The following is a 22,781-nucleotide window of genomic DNA, read 5'->3' on the forward strand; positions in this document are numbered from 1 at the left end:
AGGGTAGCAGTTTCTAATACATTTTCTTTCTGACCATCAGTGTGGAAATGCTGAGTCGCTTGTTTAATTGTGTTAGCTAAGTGTGACCTGGTATTGGCCCCTTTTTAAATGTTAGGACATTATGATGCTCGATATAAAAAAAATTTTATACCATAATAGGATATTTGTATAATGTAATATTTTCTATGTAATAAAGTAAATACAATAAAATAACTAAGTCAACTTAGCATTTACATTTTAAAATTTTTCTCTCAAAAATACAACCAGAATTCTGAATTTTTTATTTGTCTTTAATGCACAACTTGATACTATAAAACTAAGGAAGTTTAATGACTGTAGGTAGAATTTCTATGTAGATACATCAAATAAAACTTTGCTCTAACAACATAACAAACTGATTTTCTCTTTTTAATTTTAATCCCAAATTCTGCCATGGAAATCTCCTTTAATTGGGCAGAAAGAGTTCAGTTTGAAAAGAAGAAAGTCATTTGGAATTTGTGAAGTTTGTTATGGCAAATATCCAGGATAATGTAATTAGGAGTCAGCTAGCTACAGCATTCCCTCTTTGCGATTTCATAGTTCACCAGCAAATAATTAATTTTTATTTTCAATAGGATTTTTTTATTTTAATTTTTTTTATTTTTTCCACATCTCAATTTTTTTAATATGAAATTTACTGTCAAACTGGTTTCCATACAACACCCAGTGCTCATCCCAACAGGTGCCCTCCTCAGTGCCCATCACCCACCCTCCCCGCCCTCCCACCCCCCATCCACCCTCAGTTTGTTCTCAGTTTTTAATCTTGACATGAGAAAAGAAAATCCAGCTTTCATCTTGGATCAGCCTACACTCTGACCTTGCTCTCCTTACTAACATAAAATTGTTCACTAATGTATGTTAGAGGGACTGTAAGTAGTGCTTCATTCTGTGTAAAATGTAAAATTAACCTAACTTCTCTGATGACAAACAACAGCAAAAACTCACTACTGTTGAAAAAGAAGGTCCAACACATAATACAGGTTGCCTCTGTTTCTCACATAAACAGTATGCATAGGTACTAGCTATGTTAAAATAAAATGTGTCAACATTTAAATCTATATGCAGCACTGTCTTGATATGAAATTAGTAAGCATTTACTACAAATTAAATACACTTCACTGAAGGTTAGTCTCAATCTGATTTATTTACTAATTTTATGCTGCACCTGCTGTTTCCAGACACTCTATTATATTTTCATTTTTATAAATATTATGTTTATATATTTTTGTTTGTGAAGAGAACATCACTCTACATGAACAACATTAGCACATAGAATTACTTTTTGTAATGCTTTGCAATTTAGCCATTAGAAAAATTAACTCCTGTAATTCCACCAAATTTATGAAATATGATACTTCATGCATATATATTTAATTTTATTAAAACAAGCATTATTTTAGAAATTTCAATAAAATATAGATATGACATGTTTTCTGATCTCAAGAATAGATGAGCAAGGCAACAGACACACAAGCAATTTATTATCATGTAGTATATTAGATGTCAGAAAAGGGACTCACCTTCGGAGGGAAGGATCTGTTGAGGATATCACTGCAGAGGATAGTGAAGAAAGAAGATAAATTTTCTGATGGAAGAAGGATAAAGGATGGTAGAAAGAGGGAGGTATGCATTATGAAGAGATGAAACAATGTTGCACAAATAATAAACACATAACCTATATGGTCTATGCTGGTTAGCCTCTTATTAGTTGCTGACTACATTACCCCACATCTCTGTTTACACTCAAACAGAGGCAGGAACATCACAGGTAGCATAGAAAACTTTAAATGTTTTTTAGTGAAGGCAAGAGTAAGCCTTAATCATTCTAATTATCATTGCCCCTCATTTTCTAGATACACCTAATTCAAGTGTCAACGAGCAGATACATTGTTAACCGAACATATGAAAAGACTTGACTTATGTATATAGTTGCATACATAAATTTATGACATATACAGTTATGTATTCATTATGCATACAGATTCATTATAAATATATTAACTTCATATAGTGTATATGCAATTATAATATTCAGTTCCTGGCTTCATTTTAAAAAGGATTTAAGGAAAGGGGGACAAGGAATAGGAAAATCAGATGAAGCCAGTGATTGAATGAAAAAAATCACATGAAACTAGAATTAAATTTAACACACAGGCCTACATCACAAAGCCATTATAACTTACTAATGTGAGTTTCTTTTGAATTCTGCATTTCCCAGCAAGGAAATAGGAAAACATGCTTAACTCTGGCATCCATGGTGTCCATCAAATAAAAGTTGTTGCTCAGGAGAAGCAAAGCTACTCCTCTTACTACTATCTAAAAGAATCATCCAGCAAAGCTACTCCTCTTTCTACTATCTAAAAGAATCATCTGTCCTGCGTCCTCTAGGGTACCGTGTAATGTGGTGAACAGTCTGTCCTGTACAATGCTGTGTATTGGAGGTAATGCCTACCACAAACACAGAAGTCATAGCTGAAGGTTCTCTGCCCACCACCCTTCCATACATGCCTTCATTCATAGGACAAAGATGGTTCCTTAAATCTGAACTGACACATCGGCTAAATAATATTTTCTTTTTTTTTAAATTTTTTTTAACGTTTATTTATTTTTGAGACAGAGAGAAACAGAGCATGAACGGGGGAGGGTCAGAGGGAGAGGGAGGCACAGAATCCGAAACAGGCTCCAGGCTCTGAGCAGTCAACACAGAGCCCGGCGCGGGGCTCGAACTCACGGACCGCGAGATCATGACCTGAGCCGAAGTCGGACGCTTAATCAACTGAGCCACCCAGGCGCCCCAAATATTTTCTGAGCACATAGTTATCATGGCATGGCATGAGGCAAGGGTAGATTTAAAAGTGTCTACAGAGAAATTGGGAGTGCTCCCATAATAGATAATCCTTCCAGTGTTCCCTGACCTAAACTTGTTAAGTAGTACAGAGTTTGAAGTCAGAGTCTGGATCAAATAGTTGGGATTATTACCTATTTCAGTTTTCCAAGTATGTGTAGGACCATGTATTTTAAAAATTTCCTAAACTGGAGGTGGATTTGACATTTTCTTGTGAAAATAATGGGATTTTCCAGAAGAGATGTCTTAAAAAGACATTAAAGAGAAAGTAGTTTGAACTAGGAATGCTGATCCCTACACAAAAGCCTACTATCCATCCATATATTTTAGCCATTGTTTGTTCTGTGAGAGACAGACTCCAGTATGGCCTCCGGTGTTTCCCACCTCCTGGTATTCATGCCTTTGTGTAATCCCCTGCCATCGACTGTGACTTGTTTCAAAGGGTAGAATGTGGCAGAAGTGATGGAAGTGTCACTTCCATATTGGAACACATAGCACTGGCATTTTCATCTTGCCAACAGAATTTCTCCCTTGCTGTCTTTGAAAAGCAAGTTGCCATGTTGGGGAAGCCAAGCTGGGAAGGGACTGAGGGCAATCTGCAGCCGATAGCCAGCTAGGAACATAGCCTTCAGTCTAACACCACTACAATAACTTAACTCTGCCCAAACCATGTGATCTTGGAAGCAAATCTTTACATAGTCTAGACTTGACATGTGCTGATGCCTTGAAAGAAGTTTTGTAGAAACTCAGGCACCCTGAGCCTGCCTTCCTGATACTATTAGTTATCTTTACTGTTTAAATTAATTCATTTGTCACATAGGGGTTTTGTCCCTATTTACTTCTCCTTTTGTGTATGGTGTCTTCTACTCCTTGTTAGTAATTTGTTGTATTTTGTTTTTGATGAATAGATGTTTTTATTATATTCAGATTTGCCAAATTTATATTAAGGTTGCCTTAAATCTATAGTTCAATTTGGGGAGAGCTGACATTCTCAAAATACTGAGTCTTCCAATCTATAAAGATGGTATTTTTCAATATATATTTTTAACCATCTTCTATTGTATTCAGTGTACAGGTCTGGCACATGTTTATTATATTATTCCCAGGTATTTTATGATACTGTATATAGTATCGACATTAAATAAAATTTTCTATGTGATGAAGTAATGAACTGACTTTTATAGGTACACTTTATATGAAGTGACTTTAGTAAAGAACTGAGTCACACTTTTCTTATATATTCTTAGTTTTTACCTAATGCCCTTTTCTGTCCCAGGATTCTATCCAAGATCATGCACTGCATTTAGTCATCAGGCCCGTTGGGCTCTTGGCTGTGATAGTTTCTCAGACTTTCCTTGTTTTGGATACGTTGATAATTTTGAGGAACATTAGCCGTGTATTTTATAGAATGTACCTCAGCTGGGATTTGTCTGATGATTTCCTCACTAAACTGGGGCTGTGTGTTTTGAGGAGGAAGACGCTAGAGGGCAAGTACCATTTCCATCACGTCATGTCAAGGGTGCATGCTACCAACATGACTAAGCACCCTTGATGTCGACTCAGGTCGTGCTTGCCAGGTTTTTCAACTGGGAAGTTGTTTCTTTTTGTTCCCCGTTTCCATTTTGTACTCTTGGAAGAAAGTCACTGTATTCAACCCAGAATAGAGAGTGGTGCTTCATTTACTCAGGAGGCAGTATCTACATATATTTTTGATTCTTCTACATGGGAAAATTGGCTATTTTCCCCCATTTATTCATTGATTCAGTCATTTGTTTATATGACTATATAATCCTGGATATGTATTTTATGCTTTGAGCTATAATCTAATATAATAATCTAATATAATCTAATATTACATATTTTCTCTCTCCTTCTCTTTGCCCCTCCTCTGTGTGCTCTCTCTCTCTCTCTCTCTCTCTCTTTCTCTCACTCTCTCTCCCTTTCTCTCTCAAAATAAATAAACATTAAAAAACAAAAACAAAAACCACTAGCTCCAGTTTGCCAATATATTTTTGTACTTTTACATAAGAATTTAGTTTGTGGCTTTTTTTTCTTTAAATATCCTGGTTAGGCTTTGTTTTCTAGGTCATGCTGGATCCATAAAGTGAAGTGTTTCTTCATTTTCTATTCTTTATGATGATTATTATTTAAAATGTTTTATTTAATTTTGAGAGGGAGGGAGCATGAGCAGGGGAGAGACATGGGGAGAGGGGACAGAGGATCTGAACAGGCTGTGCACTGACAGCAGTGAGCCTCTGCTGGGCTTGAACTCACAAACCTTGAGGTCGACCTGACCTGAGCTGAAGGCAGACGCTCAACTGCCTGAGCCGCCCAAGTGCCCCATCTTCTGTTTCTATTCTTGAGTAAAAGGTCCAAGTTACGTTCTTATTTCTGCTCCTTTGAAATAAGTTTCTTTTTGTTTAGTTTCTCTTATTTTTATTTGGCTTTTCACTAGAACAAGGAGGATTGTAAGATTCTATTAAGTATTTCTGGAGACGAACAAAACATCTCTAAGTTCCTCAAGTGTGTGAACAGTACAGAACCACGTAAACCCAAATGAAAAAGAAAAAAAAACTATTCCTCTAAGAAAGCTTTTCCTTCTGGTTATTTTTGTCCCATAATCTCTTATTATTCCTGGAGGTATGATCCAAATTGTATTTGGATCATAGTCTAGACTTGATCTATTAAAGCCTGGGCCCTTGTATTCAATAACTCTTTGCAGTTCCTGCAGACACGTTAGTGTTTATTCTCATTAACACATATTTGTAGTCCAAAATACCTGTAATGGTTGGAAGAGAGATTTTGCAGAACATATGCCATATTTTTTTCTCTCTACTTACTGGAGGAAATATAGGTAGTGTTACATCATGGTATTTTTAACTTTCACTATTTTCTGAAATAGCTGAAGATGTTAGTAGCACATTGTTATAGTTTGACTCATAACACATTTGAGTGACAACATCTTGAGGGCATCAAAGGAAGCCTGAGGAGCACAGAGGTAATCTTTCTATCTAGCTTATAATGAATTTTCTCAAAATTGTAACCAGTCATTTCAGAACCTCTTAAAGTTAGAATGTAAAAGGTAAATCATGCAAGAAAATTATTAGAGCAGGAAATTCATAGAAGAGAAATAAATATGATTAATAAGGTAATAATAATCTCTTCAGCTTCAGTGCTGATCAGGAAAATATAATTCCAAAGAGCATGGGAAAAGAAAATAAAAATATTTTTCCAATCCTACTATCAGATTAAAGTAGAGTATTGATGATACTAAGTATTAGGGAAAGGATGAGGTGAAAATACTTTTTAGCAGCAGGGATGGGTTGCACGTGAAATTGTCCTTTTGGAGGAAATTCTTCTAATAATCATCAAAACGTGAAATGTGCAATCCTTTGAATCTATTGGTAATAGAATTTAACTTCAAATAAAGTCCTCAGAACAATGTTTAAGCAAATTAAGATTTAGTTTTCTCTGGTAAGAGGTCGTGAGGTCATCTGTGTTGATATGTGCAAACCATGATTTCACCAGGGACCTCACTTCCCTTCCATCTTCTGGCCCAGCCGTTGTGGGCAGATCAGACCCACCGCTACCCCTGCTTCTGCTGGTAGGGTGCTTGACTTGAATTCACACCCTACAGTCTCCTCTGCATCTGCATATACTGGTTGGAATGTCGCTGCAGGGTTGTGACTGAGAGGGTGGGACATGTTTTTAAAAAAGAAAAGGTTGAGTTACTGTTATGACTACGGAAGAGCTAGCTAACGGTCTCTGCTGTGCTTTTCACTAGCAATTCGTCGTTATGAAACCATCTGGGGTAGACACAGGATGCCTCCTGAGTTCTGCCTGCCCAGATGCCTCCTGGAGGAAAGACCCGCTGAACCCCCGGGGAGCCTCCAGGGATCAGCTCCGGACCCGCTTGGGCGGTGACTGGGTGAATGGGCCATACGAGGCTGTGCATCTCCCCGGGGGCAGGGCACACCCTGTGACTCGTGCATCTCTTTCATGTTGGCTTACTCCTAAGATCACGCTGAAAACATTGCAAAGGATACAGTGTTCATAGGGGCAGCCCCTTCTGGCATCCACTAAGGTACAGTGAGCTCCTGACACCTGCCTGTCACGGGGCTCCATTTCAGCTGCAGTGCCAGAAACAGCGACACTGGCACACAGGGTTCTGTCACAAAGAATGAGACAGAGAGTATTTCTTTCCTTTCTCCCTTTGTCAGGTATAGACAATGTAAAGATGAATGAAGTGACTGACATTTATCCACTTTTGGTCGAGGATAAATATTGCCTCCCTGAGAAGAGGCATTTTGATATCATAATAAAATACATAAATGTGCAAAATCAATTGGAAAGTTTAAGTATCGAAACTGATATTAGAAAAATAAAGCTTCACATTCCCATTTGATAATACTTTAATATTAAAATTTATCACTTAAAATCTTTTTATCTTAATTGAGGTAAAATGAAAAAAAATACCTACATATAAATCTTCAATAAATATGTCCCTTCAAAAATGATAATATGTAAGTAAACTATTTTTTATTACTTTCCTATTTATGTTATCAACTTTAGCAGAAAACTCATATCTCACAAAAATGAAGCAATTGCATTCTGCATTTCAAAATGCAAAAAAATTCATTCTAAGAAATGGTATTTTCTGGTTAACTGAGGATTGGAAAGGATGCTAATTGCTACTAACACACACACACACGCACGCACACACACACACACACACACACACACCCCTGGCTAGTGTTCAGTGGCCTAAACAGTCACGTACGTTGAAAAACAGAAATGAGTCCGGTGGTAGAACTGCGTCTATGAACAAATAGAAATAAGTACAAGGAGGAAGGAGTTTTGTGTTATGTAGTAAGTATCCACCACGAAAGATAAACTGGACTCCCAAATGGACATTGGAACCAATGCAATATTCAGGAAGTTGTTATTTTACTAAATAGGCTTCTTATTTCTCAAATTTCATCTTAAAAAACTCTGTCCTAATATAAAAATACAGCACTACAGAAATAGCAGAATGAGTGCATGTGCCAATAGATCCAATGCACCGACACTAGGGATGATCGAAGAAAACATGAGAGAGACTGTTTTGCCACACCTGAGTAGTGACTTGAAGACACAAAATTGTGAGAAATTGCTGAGAGCTTATAAGGAGGTAAGAGCACATTAAAACACAAAGCACCAGACTGAGGCACACCTGTCCTTGGACATTCATCTTGGTTTGCCATTTTGCATCAATAACTTACAATGACTATTATTTCATCCTTTCTGATTGGACTTGTAGGGGAAGAAAAATAGTTTTCCTTCTTTCCTTCCAGGTTTTGGGCTGTGACCCCCCCCCCCACGTAATAATAGATTAACAGGAGAAAAACAAACAGAATTGTAATCACATATATACCTCCTGTATATAGAGAAGATGCCCAGGAAGACAGTAACTTCTCAAAACGGCCCAAGCTGCCCCCTTAAATACCACCTCAGCTAACTACAAAAGAAAGATGTGCATATGGGAGAGAGGGAGGCCTGTTACCAGGAAAAGCACAGTAACAAGTAAAAAGAGAATTACTTTTAAACAGAGTGGTGCCTGGTTCCTCCTCCATTGATAAAAGTTTCTAAAGATTCAGTCATCCTCCCCTTCCTGGTACAGAGAGAGAGAGAGAGAGAGAGAGAGAGGGAGACACTTACACATGGAGATTTCCCCAATAGAGACACCCCTGGGAGATATTGTGGGTTCAGTTCTAGACCACCAACCTAAAACAAATATTGCAATAATGTGATTCAAATGAATTTTTAGTTTCCCAGTGCATAAAATGCTATCTATATGCTATACTATAGTCTATTATATGTGCAATAGCATTATGTATTTAAAAAAAAACAACTAGTACCTGAATTTAAAAATACTTTATTGCTAAAAAGGGCTAACCAAGGGAAACAAACCATAAAAGGCTCCTAAGATAGAGAACAAACTGAGGGTTGATGGAGGGAAGCAGGTGGGGGATGAGCTAGATGGGTGATAGGCATTAAGGAGGGCACTTGTTGGGATGGGTACTTGGTATTGTATGTAAGTGATGAATCACTGGATTCTACTCCTGAAATCATTATCACACTATATGTTAACTAACTTGGATTTAAATAAAAATTTGAAAAAAATGAAATAAATAAATATTTAAGTCGTTAAGACTCTAAAAAATAAACATAAAGTAAAAATGCTAACCATCATGTGAGCTTTCAATGACTTGTAATCTTTCTGCTGATGGAGGGTCCTCCCTCGATGTCGGTGGCTGCTGACAGTCAGGGTGGTGGGCGCTGAAGGCTGGGGTGGGGTGGCAAGTTCTTAGACAACAGTGAAGTTGGCAGCACCCGTTGACTCTTCTTTCGTGAACGATTTCTCTGTAGCGGGTGACGGTTTGATAGCATCCAACCCCCAGTAGAACTTCTCTCGGAACTGGAGTCTGTCCTCTCCAACCTGCCACTGCTTTCTCGACTGAGTTCACGTGATGTTCTGTGTTGTCATCTCAACAGTCTTCACAGCACCTTCACCGGGAGTAGAAACCACTCCTTTGCTCATCCGTAGGAAGCAACTTGTCAGTTCGAGTTCAGGTTTTATCATGAGATGCAGACGTTCAGTCCCACCTTCAGGCTCCACTTCTGAGTCCAGTTCTCTTGCTGTTTCCCCACATCTGCAGTGACTTCTTCCCCTGAGGTCTTGGGACCCTCACAGTCCTCCATGAGGGCTGGAATCGACTTCCTCCAAACCCCTGTTGATGTTGATGTTTTGGCCTCTTGCCATGAATCACAAATGTTCTTATTGACATCTGAAATCTTGAGTCCTTTCCAGAAGGTTTTCAGTTTTCTTTACCTAGATCCTAGATCACCATAGCAAATGTAATAATAATTAAAAAGTTTGAAATTTTGCAAAAATTGCCAAATGGGATACAGAGACACAATGAGCAAATGCTGTTGGAAACACGGTGCCAATAGACTTGCTGACTGGGCTTGCCCATCCTTCAATCTGTAAAAAGCTCAGTATCTACAAAGTGCAATAAAGCAAAACACAATGAAATGAGGTATGCTTGTAAATGTAAATCGCTCTTACAAAAGGGTAACTTCTACTTGGTTTCCAAAGCTTCCGCTATGTCTGCTATTTCTTAAAAATAGTCAGGCAAAAGTAATTCTTATGCCAAAGAGAAGTATTTTCAGGTGGCAAATTCTGCTCCCCTTCAACCTTCACTCCACCCTTAATACTAATGAAAACTAATTTATACTTAAACGTTAATTCCAGTTCTAAACTGACATGTGTACATCTACCATTTTCACATTGCTGCTTCTTTTAATATAGCTGGAACATTTTGATAACTAGGATTTATTTTAGCAAAATTAATAAGTATTAAAATAAGCATATGGAAATTTACTGTTAATGATTTTCAGTTTATTAAGATTTTCTTCTCATTTTGTGATTTTAAATATCTTTCAGATTACATGACCACTTCTTCAAACATTATATTGAAAATGAATACATACCTTGGTGTGAAATTAGTGCTATATTTAATTAGGGATGTTCAGTACAGGGAGTACATTCCAGATCCAAAATGTATGGCATAAAACTTATAAATTCAGAAGATATAACATAATCACAGACCATTATAAATATAAAATTTTATACCCAATAAGAGATATTATGAATAAGAAATATTAAATGATGGAATGGGGTTTGGCTAAAGCATCTGCCCTGTTTATATCAGGCATATGATATAGAAATTAAAATTCATCAGGGAATGTAGATATATTTGAATTTCTGTAATTCCATCTAGTTTTCATAACAGTGACTAAGATGCGAATATACTTTACTATTGCACAACTTTACATCAAAGCCTGGAAAGAATTCTACTTTACCATGGAACTAAATTGGCATTTCAGTCTTTCTTCTATGTGACCCATCTCATTCATTTCTTGTTCCTCTTCTTTACTGTGCCACATAGGAATATGCTTAAAAATATGTCTCATCTCTGACTTACATAGTAAATGTTTATTCATGTGTAACCGTATTAGTTGTTTATAACATTGGTGGTATATCACATCAAAATGTAAATATCAAAATACAAAATTATCATGCCAATGCAAATTAAAACAAAAGTAAACCAAAACCATATGTATGAACACTCAGCTCGTGTAAGGTATTGTATGACTTAATGTTGCCCTTTAAGAACCTTGCTAATAAGAAGAACTTTCACTATTCCAGAGTCAGTTCTGGAATATATATATATATATATATATATATATATATATATTTTTTTTTATGTCATTTGTCCTACTTTCTTTTAGAAAACATGTCACTGAATTAACATCTTAAATGGCAAAATGTCTAGTTAGCAAATGTGTTTGTCTTGTTTTGGGGAGTTGGGTAGAGGTGGGTTCACTGGTTGGGAAATTTCATAGTTGAAATCAGTCTGTGAGGTATTTGAAAAATAATGGCCATTTGGAGGTTAAGTGCAGAAACTGACATAAAAGACTAGTTTTTCAAACCATCAAGTCCATTTTCATGGCTGTTCTACCTAACTTTTCTTTCTAAGTTTACCAAACTATTCAACCCAGAAGAAACTTGTATAGAACTTACACATTTTCCGTATGTGTTTCTATTTGTGATTAATAAAAAGAAATATCAAAACAAAGAATTTAGATGAATGCAAGACAAATTTATTTTCAGATCCATTAATTTTTCAAGGATAGATTTTTTTTTCCTGTCATTCATTGGCACCTTTCGATTTCTATTGAAAGAGACACAATTAAAATTACATTAGCGATGCCCAGGAACAGTTAGCACTGTATTGTGCTGTTTTATTTTCCGGGTACATAATGGCCAGGGTGACCCTGTGCAGCCTAGTTATTATTCTTCACAAAATAACATCTGAAACATTCATACTTATAAAGTTCACTATTTTCTATACTGTTCATTCTCCAAAATGATCCTGATTGAATAGGAAAAAAAAAAAAGATAAAAATATATCCAATTCTACCCCCAGCTTGTTGCAGTGCTAAGTCTAATCATGTCTGTTTGCTCATAGTTTTGCATGGATTTCATAGTCATGGAGACTTGATGTGGAGTCCCATCTTGGCCACTGAGCTGAGATTTGGGCAAATCATGCAATCCCTTTACACCTTGGCTTTTGTATACGTAATATGTTATAAGAAACTGATCTCAGAAGAGGAAACTTATGCAAAATATTTAAGTGTCATGTGTAGTAAATTCTCAACAAAAATAAGCATGATTATTCTCTTATCTGAAGGAGAATTCATTTCTAAATATTTTAATTGACATCTACAATGTGAGAACATATTTTGGAGGCAAATACTACTTTTTGTGACCATCACAGCTCATTTGCCTAAGATACACAGAATTTGCAAAGAATATATTATCACGTGCACCAAACTCTGTTTCCTGTTCTGCCTCTGGATTAGTAGCCCATCCCCAGCAGGCCTGGGAGACCCTCCTCCATCCACAGCTGGAGGAAAGCCCTCCCCCTGCTCTGAAGCCCACAGGTGGAGGGCCTAAAAGAGCCACCACTCATGGCTCCCAGGATGTCAGGGGAGTGGTTCTGATGGGTTGCTTATCAACAGCAAAAGTCATCGCAGAAGGAAAACCCCAGGGAAATAACGAAAATGTGAGAACATGAGGTGGATTTTAAAATGTGGGCTCCAAAAATTCATGAGTTTAAGTGGAAGTTTTTCCACCAAATGCCTGTGTATTCTGTGCAAGGTTTTTGAGGCCTTTTGTGTAAAGTTTTTCATCTACAAAATGGGGATGGTAATAGTTATCATATTAGGTTGTCGTGAATATTAAATAAGAAAGCAGACTCTTAAGGAACTAACTGAATCACTTAACCTATTGTAAAGTGAGTATGTAGCTATTGAAGAAAGAGGAAACTTGTATTCACTGAGGGGGGAAAGTGGAAAGAAATAAAATAAAGCAGGCAAAATGTTGAAAATTGAGCATGTAAAATATAACCACTAAAAAAAATAGCAACTATTGGTGAGGATAGGGAGAATTCGAGCCTTCACACATCGCTGATGAGAACAGATGCAGCCACTTTGGAAAATAATGTGTCAGTTTCTCAGTGTGTTAAATATGGAGACACTATATGGCCCAGCAGTTTCACGGCCATGTATATATACCCAAGACGATTAAAAACATGTTCACACACGAACGTGAACATAAGTGTTCATGGTGACATTATTCATAACGCCAGCAGCTGATGGATGGACAAATACAACATGGCCTGTGGTTGTACAGATAATGGAGTGTCACTCAGCCATAATAGGGATGGAAGTCCCGACATGAGTGACACCGTGGGTGAACCGTGAAAACGTGATGCCAAGTGAAAGAAGCCAGAATCAAGGCCTGTATGATTCCATTTATATGAAATGTCCAGAATAGGCAAATCCGGAGAGACAGAAAACAAATTAGTGTCTGCCAAGGGCTTGGGGAGGAAATTGCCTTTGGGAGATTCGGGGGATGAAATGTTTTTGGAATTAGGTAGTGGTTGTGTTCACACAACTTTGTCAATGTAATAAAAACCACTGAATTGTAAACTTTAAAAGGATGGATTTTATGGTATGTGAATTATATCTCAGTAAAACAACTGATACTAGGAAAATTGAGGCAGAAAAAAACCCAGCATAGCAAAGAAATAGTGAATTCTGTACAGAGAAAATGTAGATTCCAAAATAAACTGTTAAATTTCTTTATACACAGAACTATGATTAAAATGTGATTTTCCCCCCTTGAGATCACTAAGTCAGCTGAGTAGCAAACTATGCTTAACTAACCGGAATAAGCATGAAAGAATCAAAGTAAAGTAAATAAAATAAAAACAAAGGAATGGAGTATAATTAATACATTGAAAATACACTTGTTACATACTTAATCTGTGGCTGCTACAATTTTTTATGTAAACACCACTTTTCATATGAAAATGAACTTGCCATAAATATAATGCACTTAAATTTGAAAATACAAATTTATGTTTCATTTCCAAAACCCATCCTTATGAGGTACTTTAAAAAATACAAAGAGTAATACAAATAGTAACAGTTACCTTCTTTTAAAAAAATGTTTATTTACTTATTTTGAGAGAGAGAGAGGGAGAGGAAGAGAGAAGATGAATGGGAGAGGGGCAGAAAGAGAGGGAGACAGAGAGAATCCCAAGCAGGCTCTGTACTGTCCGTACAGAGCCCGACATGTGGCTTGAACTCACGAATCATGAGATCATGAGCTGAGCCGAAATCAAGAGTAGGACACTTACCCGACTGAGCCCCCCGATGCCCAACTAATAGTTACCTTGTAATTATACATGTTTAAGAGTTCTTCATTCTCGCTGAAGAAATTAACCTGGCTCCAGTGGTGAGCACTGTGATCCGAGTTTCCCAGTTTCTCATACAGCACCTTCCAGGTTTCCCTTCTTCCCTCAAATGTCAGAAATCCTCCGAGTCTGCTCTATGGCCTGTTTTGTCCTGTGTCTCTCCTCAGTCTTCTGCCTGGACTTGTAAACATCACCACGATAACCCATGAGAAAGTTGCATAAAACCCTGGTATTTCAACCTGAATACAACCATAATTTTTGAAGTAACCGAGCCCTGTAATTTAAAAGAGGATGGCTGGGTCATAGGGTAGTTGTTTTTAATTTTTTTGAGGAACAGAAGACTAGGGGTGGAGGGGAAGGGGAAAGAAGGGTTACAGAAAGGGAAGGAGGCAAACCATAAGAGACTCTTAAATACTGAGAACAAACTGAGGGTTGAAGGGGGTGGGGGGAGAGGGGAAAGTGGGTGATGGGCATTGAGGAGGGCACCTGTTGGGATGAGCACTGGATGTTGTTTGGAAACCAATTTGACCATAAATTATATTATTACATACATACATACATACATACATACATACATACATAAAAAGAGGATGGCAAGAACATCTAGAAAAACAACGTAAAGAGAGCTAATAATGCATGAGGATAAAGGAGCTAAAGATTCACTCACCTGCTTGGCACGTTAGCTCTCACACACACTGAACGCATTTCTTTTCTGTAGTGACCTGAACATCATAACCACTTACAACACTCGGTGTGAAATTTGCTAACTTGACTCTCTTAGGTATTACCCCGTGGGGACTGATATTACCCTGGGAAACTCCAGATCAGAGCAGTGACCAAAACTTTTCTAATCACCTAGACATTTGCACTGATTGGTCAGTGCGGATCCACCACTAGCCGAGATTTGGCCTTACTTAACTGAAAACACCAACTTGCCAGGTTACCTTACAAATTTCTAATTATGGAATAATATGCAAAATGAAGAAAGAATAGGCTTATATGGGTGCTTGTATGGTGTGTGTGTGTGTGTGTGTGTGTGTGTGTGTGTGTGTGTTGGAAACAGTATTTTCTAGTACTCATCTTCACTGATTTCTGAATCTTTTATGCAAATAGCAGTCTTACTCCATGAGCTTTGATGTATCAAGTGGCTTTGATAACAGAGTCAAAGAAACATAGGCTGGACTTCAATGAAAGGGAAACCAGCCCATCTTCTCTGGCTAGCTTGGTGATAACTGGATTTAATTACAATAAATAAATATACTGAAAATAAATTCAGAGTTCATTTAAAATTAAGTGTTGGGATTATCCTGCCATAGCAAATGAGCAAAATTTTTCCTTCTGAAATTAGTATTTAAAGAGGATCCAGCAAGTGTTAGGGACATGCTGAAAATGTTAAAACGTCAGGGTTCTAGGAAACTCTTCTGAAGAGAATAAATTTTGTGGAGCTTGACACCAGAAAAGAATTGTGCAGGCCTGTGTAATTCCATACTCAGTTTCACAGTATTTGTACTGTGTATTTTTGAGAGTAATTTTCTCTCTTGCAGTTATTCTTTCAAACACAGGCACAAGATACCTGTGTAGACTGTGAAATCAATCATCATTGGTTTTCTTCAGTGTGGATAATAACCTTTATTGGTCTATCTCTTACTTGCATATTTAATTTATTTCATACATCTACACAATAAGAATGATCTTGTCCTCTCCCATGTCTACCTACAATCTTGAGAACAACTGATCTATCTTGTGATTTGATGTGACTAAAACGGATTCCAATGACAATGGAATATTAGGTTCATACTCTCCATAGCAACTCCAGGAACATGGACTAGCACTAAATAATGGTAATGAGACCATGAAAAAACCCACTCACTTGGATATTCAGACATCATAATATCTTTTACATGACTTAGTTTCAATATACCCCATTTCTATGAATTCTGTTATTTCATATGCTGATCAGTATGAAGTACAAACCATAATGCTGAACTATAAATATCATTGCTCATTCTTTTTTAAGCTTTTATGAGTCTTAATATTAATATTGATATAGATAGTTGACCAAATATCTTACATAATTAATCTTTTCTACCAGCCTTTTCGGCTGCATTGGATAAAAGAGAACTGTGTTGGAGCAGACAGAATTTTTCTCTTCTTAGGGGGGGGAATACATATCAAGGACATTCAATACTAAAATATTAAAGATATTAGATATCATTCTAAGAGGACAGTGTTTCAAAAAGATAATGGTTCCAAAATTCTCTGAGGCCATGAATAGAAAATAATTATTTGAAGCACTGCTAACTGACTTCCCCCAAAAATGTCCACAGCTAAGATCAGATCTGAGATTCTAATAGGCTACAAATGACTGAAAGTTTTAATATTAGTTTATTCTGCGTAGGGCAGAGAGGTGTTTCTAAAGGACCTTCCAGGAGTTATTCATAAAGATTTTAAGTAAGTGTGCCCTGGAGAGCCCCTCTCATCCAACCTCCTCTCTCCTTTGCTCTTACACTTATTGTCATGTCGTTATTGTTCAGCCACGATCATAATTCACAGTAATGAGCCATCTCCCAATCCATTAGCCTCACTTTTGTTCTCTGTGTCTTTCTTAGACTAGATCTCTCAGTCCACTGCTTAGACAGCATCAACTCTCCCACCCTTTGTGGCCCTCTGCCCTTTTTGTGTTTGCATCTCATCCTTCTGGCCAGTGTTCCCCACTGGTTCCTGGGGGTGAGGTTTGCTTCTCCTCACCCAGCAGTCTAACAGAGGCATGTTCAGAGTTCAGTCAACTTAGAATCTTTCCTCCAAAACCCACTGTTCATGGATTTATACAATATCTACATATGTCTTCATACTTTGATATTCATATTTATTTGGAAATTTTTCAAACTGAGCCAAACACTATAAAAATAATACAATGTTGCCCATATATTTTTATCAAGGCTTATTAATTGCTGATATATCACTACTCCTCTCTGTACATGACTACCTTACTACATGTGTATTTGCTGAAAAAATTAGTTAGTTGAAGACATCCTAACATTTGTCCCAACTACATCTACAGATAACTAAAAATAAGAGTATTATCCGACATAACTAAATAATTTTATACTCAATCAAAATGTATATTTGGGGAATAAAAATTAAAGGCTATTATGTAAAAGCATAATTATCATATGTTGTAAAGAAAAAGAATGAAATGAATGAAAACAAATGAATGAAAATTCCTTCCCCTGCCATCGGCATGCTCCTATACTGCTCTGAGTCCGTTACTTATGATGGGGTTTTAGATGAATATATTTTTCTTACATTATTTTATTATAAATAGCTAGCTCTCTACCCATTTTTGGTTATGTGAATTAAATGTTATTCTGTTTAGAATTGTGACACCCAGGGCACCTAGGTGGCTCATTCGGTTAAGTGTCTGACTTTGGCTCAGGCCATGATCTTGTGGTACATGAGTTCGAGCCCTGCATCGGGCTCTGTGCTGACAGCTCAGAGCCTGGAGCCTGCTTCACATTCTATGTCTCCTTCTCTCTGCACCCTCCCCTGCTCATACTCTGTGTGTGTGTCTCTCTCTCTTAAAAATAAACATTACAAAATTAAAGAAAAAAAAGAATTGTGAGACCCAATGGAGTTGACTCCTTTCAATGTTCATTACCGAATTCTTCAGTTGTTTACTTTGTTCAAACATTATTATTCCCTTGGCTTTAAATGCCCACTGAATTGCACACTCTAAGAGCAGGGGTTTTGTCTATTCTGTGAGTCCTAGCTCATAGAACCATACCACTGCATAAGAGTTGCTCAATGAATGTTTGCTGAGTTAGTGAATAAAATGTAAGCACTTACTCTTTTGTGCCCTTGGAGAATTCCTGCCTCAGTATTCCTGTTCAGTATTCTATGTGTAAGCCTCCACTGAATTTTGCCCAGAGTTGGTCAGGTTCTCCTTTGTTCAACCTCTGTTTCTATTGGATCCATGTTTTTGATCAATGTTACTAAATGTTGCCAGTTTAAGTGTTGAGAATTTAAGGACCGGAGTGTGAAAATGGTTACCTAAAGTAAGCCTCTGAGATGGGCTAAGTAGAAGTCAAAATTGAAATTTCACAAGAGATGACATTTTAGCAAAAATGCATGCATTCTGTTAGCTTTGCACATTAAATGTTTTAGAAAACAACACATATCCCAAATTAATAAAAAATTAAAAATAGAATAAACAACTTCAAGCAGTTTTATAAGAGAGTCCACCTTATTGAGTTTTGTGTCCAATCAGATCCTGGTGCTGGATGTGCACAGGGTGGGGACGATGCTGGTGAAGGAGCCCGACAGAACCCACAGCCTGTACCCAAGCCCGCGTCCTGCGCTGGGACCCACGAGGGCCAGTTCGATCCTTAGAGCAGGTCTCTGCCACCTCTGGTTCTGGAATTGGGTGTGTTCTGCAGGAACTGCATCTTTCATTCAAGAGCTAAATGCCCACGCACGCCTGCGCACATGCACACACACACACACACCTGCTTACACACACCCACACCCTGCACACATGTACACACATGCACACATGCCTACACACACACACCCTCCACACATATGTACACACACCACACACATGCACATCTGCACACACCTGCTTGCACACACCCCCCACCCTGCACACATGCACACCCACACATACCTACTCACACACACACACACACACACCCTCCACACATATGCACACACCTGCTTGCACACATCCATACAACCCTACACACATACCACACACATGCACTCACATGCCCTGCGCACACATGCACACATACCCCACACATGTGCACACACATCTGCATGCACACACCACACACACATGCTCAAACACATCCACACATATGCACACACCCTCACATACACATCCCCACACCCCCACCTACACACACACACACACACACACACACACACACACACACACTCCTGACCCAGGAGTCAGAGAAGCTGAAGGAAGAACTGAGAGAAGGTGTAACGGTCGTGGGCTGCTTCACCCCGCCTCCAGAATCCCTTAAGAATCTCCTGTGCCCCCCCCACCTTGGCCCACCTTACCCTGCCTTACCCAAAATTGTACAGGAAACGGATTTTGGGAAATACAGATCATATCATCCAAGTTGACACACTGAAGCCACCACAGTAAATAAAGACCAGAAAATGTATGTGGAGTCAACAGATGGAAATAATTGCTTAATCGAGAACCATAAATGGATGACAGAAATAGGCAGTTCAGAGTAAAATGAGGAACAGGATACCTGCATATTATTGAAAGAGCTCCAGAAGGTACTTTTCAGGTACAGGAAGGAGCACGGTGCCTCCACAGTGAGAAATCTGGTAGAAATACCCTCAGTGATCAAAGTTAGTACTACCAAAACCTGGAAACCCTGACATTATATGTTTCTTAATACGATGCTTGAGAAAGATGCCACTGTGGTGTCCCTGCCAAAATGTGTACTTGACGTTCATCACAAAGAAACAGCCAGGGATCCAAAGTCAACAACCTTTTGCAAAAGACCTGGCCCACACCCTTCAATGTTTCAGGGTCGCTATAGACCGGACTGTGGGACTGCTTCCTAGTAGAGGGTGTGTGAGAGGCGTGACAAACACATGCTCCCGCTGAGCCACCCAGCGTGTCTCCTAGAGCAGGAAAAGGACATCAGTGAGACAGCTGGGAAAGTTTTAATACATTGTGATATCATGTCGTTTCCTGATTTGGGTAACTCCACTATGGCTGTGTATATTTCGTTTTAAGGAAATACAAAGTAACATAGGAAGTAATACATTTATCTCCCAGGTAAAGCAGCATCATGCCTGCAATTATTTCTTGAAGGTTTCAGAAAAAATTGTGTATGGTCATATGTGTGTGGGTAGATTACTACAGATGCAGATGTAGCCTTTGATATAAATAAGGATTTAGATAAATACATATTTTAGAAACAGAAAGCAAATATTAAATAATAAAATATTAACATTGGGGAATATGGACAAAAAGTAAATGAGACTTCCTTATATTTTTGCATCATTTTTGTAAATTTTAAATTAATTTCAAAATTGAAAATCAAAAGCTAAATAGTTAAACCTGTGACCAAAAAAAAAAAAAAAGGAGAAATGTTCCTAATCTGTTTCTCTGAAAAGCATTCCTAACAGATGGAAAGTAACTTCATATTGGCTATGAATATGCAGACACATTTTCAAATGTATGGGAGAAATTAGGAGAATTTAAGCAAATTTAAAACATTTCTTTTTGTACTTAAGATGATTATACAACTTTCCCTTGAGATATTCAAATATTTTTTAAGCTTTATTTATTTAAGTAACCTCTACATCCCATGTGGGGCTTGAACATGCTCCTCCAACTGAGCCAGCCAGCTTCCTCGAGATACTCAAATACTTATCATAGGTCCTTGAATTGTACAGATTATTGCAGTAATATCTAACATGGCAGAACACAAAATAAAGTGAGGGTTGTCTAATTTGGATTCCTCTGCTGCTCAGTAGAAAGACCAAACTATTATGTTGGGCTTCAGTTCAACACACATTTACTGAGAACAGGCTAATTGTAATCAATAGAACAAGGGTCTAAATGCAGGTAAAGTGGTGGGTGTACATACAAAAGGTTAATGCATGGTCCTAAAGGAAACTTGAAGAATTATAAAAGAGTTTGGATCAAAATATTCTTCATTAAACATGTGTGTAAATCAAACCTGTAATGTGAGCAGACAACTAGTATTTGTGTATTTCCTTCTCACTTTCCCAGTCTCTGACACAAAAAGCAAGATTTGGAAGTTCCCCAGGAGAACGTTCAATAACAATGAGGGCCTCATGTCCAGATTTGTGATCCAGATTTGAAACATCAACAAAATGTTGATAAGTCTTGAGATTTAGAAAAAAAGTGAGAGGGGTGCCTGGGTGGCTCAGTCGGTTAAGCTTCCTACTTCAGCTCAGGTCATGATCTCATGGTTTGTAGGTTCCAGCCCCGCGTCCGACTCTGTGCTGACAGCTCGGAGCCTGGTGCCTGCTTCTGATTCTGCGTCTCCCTCTTTCTTTGCCCCTCCCATGCTCACGCTGTCTCTCTTTGTCTCTCAAAAATAAATAAATGTAAAATTTTTTTTTTAAAAGTGAGAGTAACAGTAACTAGGATTGATTTTAGGGAAATTTATGTTTGGAGGAGGAAGAAGCGAGGTGAGAGTTACAGAATCCAGGCAGAACACAGACGACTGCCTCCCCGTTATTTGAAACCTATCAATATTCGTCTTCCAAATATTAACATAAGGTTCTGTCATAGCTTAATTTTCCACCTAGAGTTATTCTTCTATGCCTTTTCTGGATTTGATTCTATTCTTTTTATATTAAAATTGCTTGTGTGGCCATCTCTTCACTAGACTCTAAACACCATAAGTGTGGAAATAATATCATCCCATTTTATGTATCCAGAACTTGTACTCTGAAAATTGTTCATGTTCCAATAATATTTGCTCAACAAAAAATAAGGTCAGATGCGTAAAATAGTATAAACTATTAGAGCTCAAAATTTAAAATTCAAAAGGCCACTGAATCGAGCAAGAAAGCATAGAGTTTCGGGTTTCAGTAGGAAAATATCTTGGAGACCAGGTGGGAGGTTTAATAAACAAAGGTGATCGAACTGGGACCCCAACGAAGATCTGGGTGGTGGAAAAGAAGAGTCAGGGAGCAGCTGGAAAAGGTGGCAGAGAACATGAAGAAGAGGGCTTACCCACAGCAGCAAAATTCTCCAGATGTCCAAGGAGGTGTGGCTCAAGCCATAGTCAAGAGATCTGGCTGTAGAGGAGGAGGGACACAAATGTTTCTTCTCCTCAGACAGAAAAGCTCAGTTGTGAATATGAGGATGATGATAAACAAAAGCAATAGTAACATTTCTAGTGTTTTTGGATACCTTCCTATGTGTCCGGACACGGTACTAAATGGACGTAAATATTCCAAGCACACGATGCGGCAGATAACAGGATCCACTCCTCGTGGAGAGGAAATAAGGCTTGGGGATTTTGTGTAACCTGCCCAAAGTCGCGCAGGCAGACGGTGGGAAAACCTAGGTGGCCCCAGCTCCCAGCTTTCACGTTGGCTGTGTGTCCAGCAGCATGATGAGGGCTGGAGGCACGGGCTTCTGCACTGCCCACTGTGTTTGCAGAGGAAGCCTTGGGACCATGCTTCCCAGAATCCTCTGCCAGACACTCTTTGGGTTTAGATTCTCCCCGTGGGGGTTCCTTGCATGAGATGGGGATGTCTGGAGAAAAAGCTGTGTTCCTGCTGCCACAGCAAAACATGCACACAGGTGGGAGCAGAGGTGCACTTGGAGTTTCTCTGCAAGCTGTTCACAGCCCCGGACGTTAGTGGTGACTTGGTCTAATTAGGAAGGCTGCCGGCGACAAATCTAAAGGCTGGAGGTGACCTTCCCTGGCCTTTCTCCTTCAGGTTTCTGACGATTTGTTAGTAGCTACTTCCTTGTCTTCCATCCTCGGCTCCTGGAATTTCTAAGAATT

This window comes from Panthera uncia, chromosome D2 (assembly GCF_023721935.1).
Source record: "Panthera uncia isolate 11264 chromosome D2, Puncia_PCG_1.0, whole genome shotgun sequence".
NCBI lineage: Eukaryota > Metazoa > Chordata > Mammalia > Carnivora > Felidae > Panthera > Panthera uncia.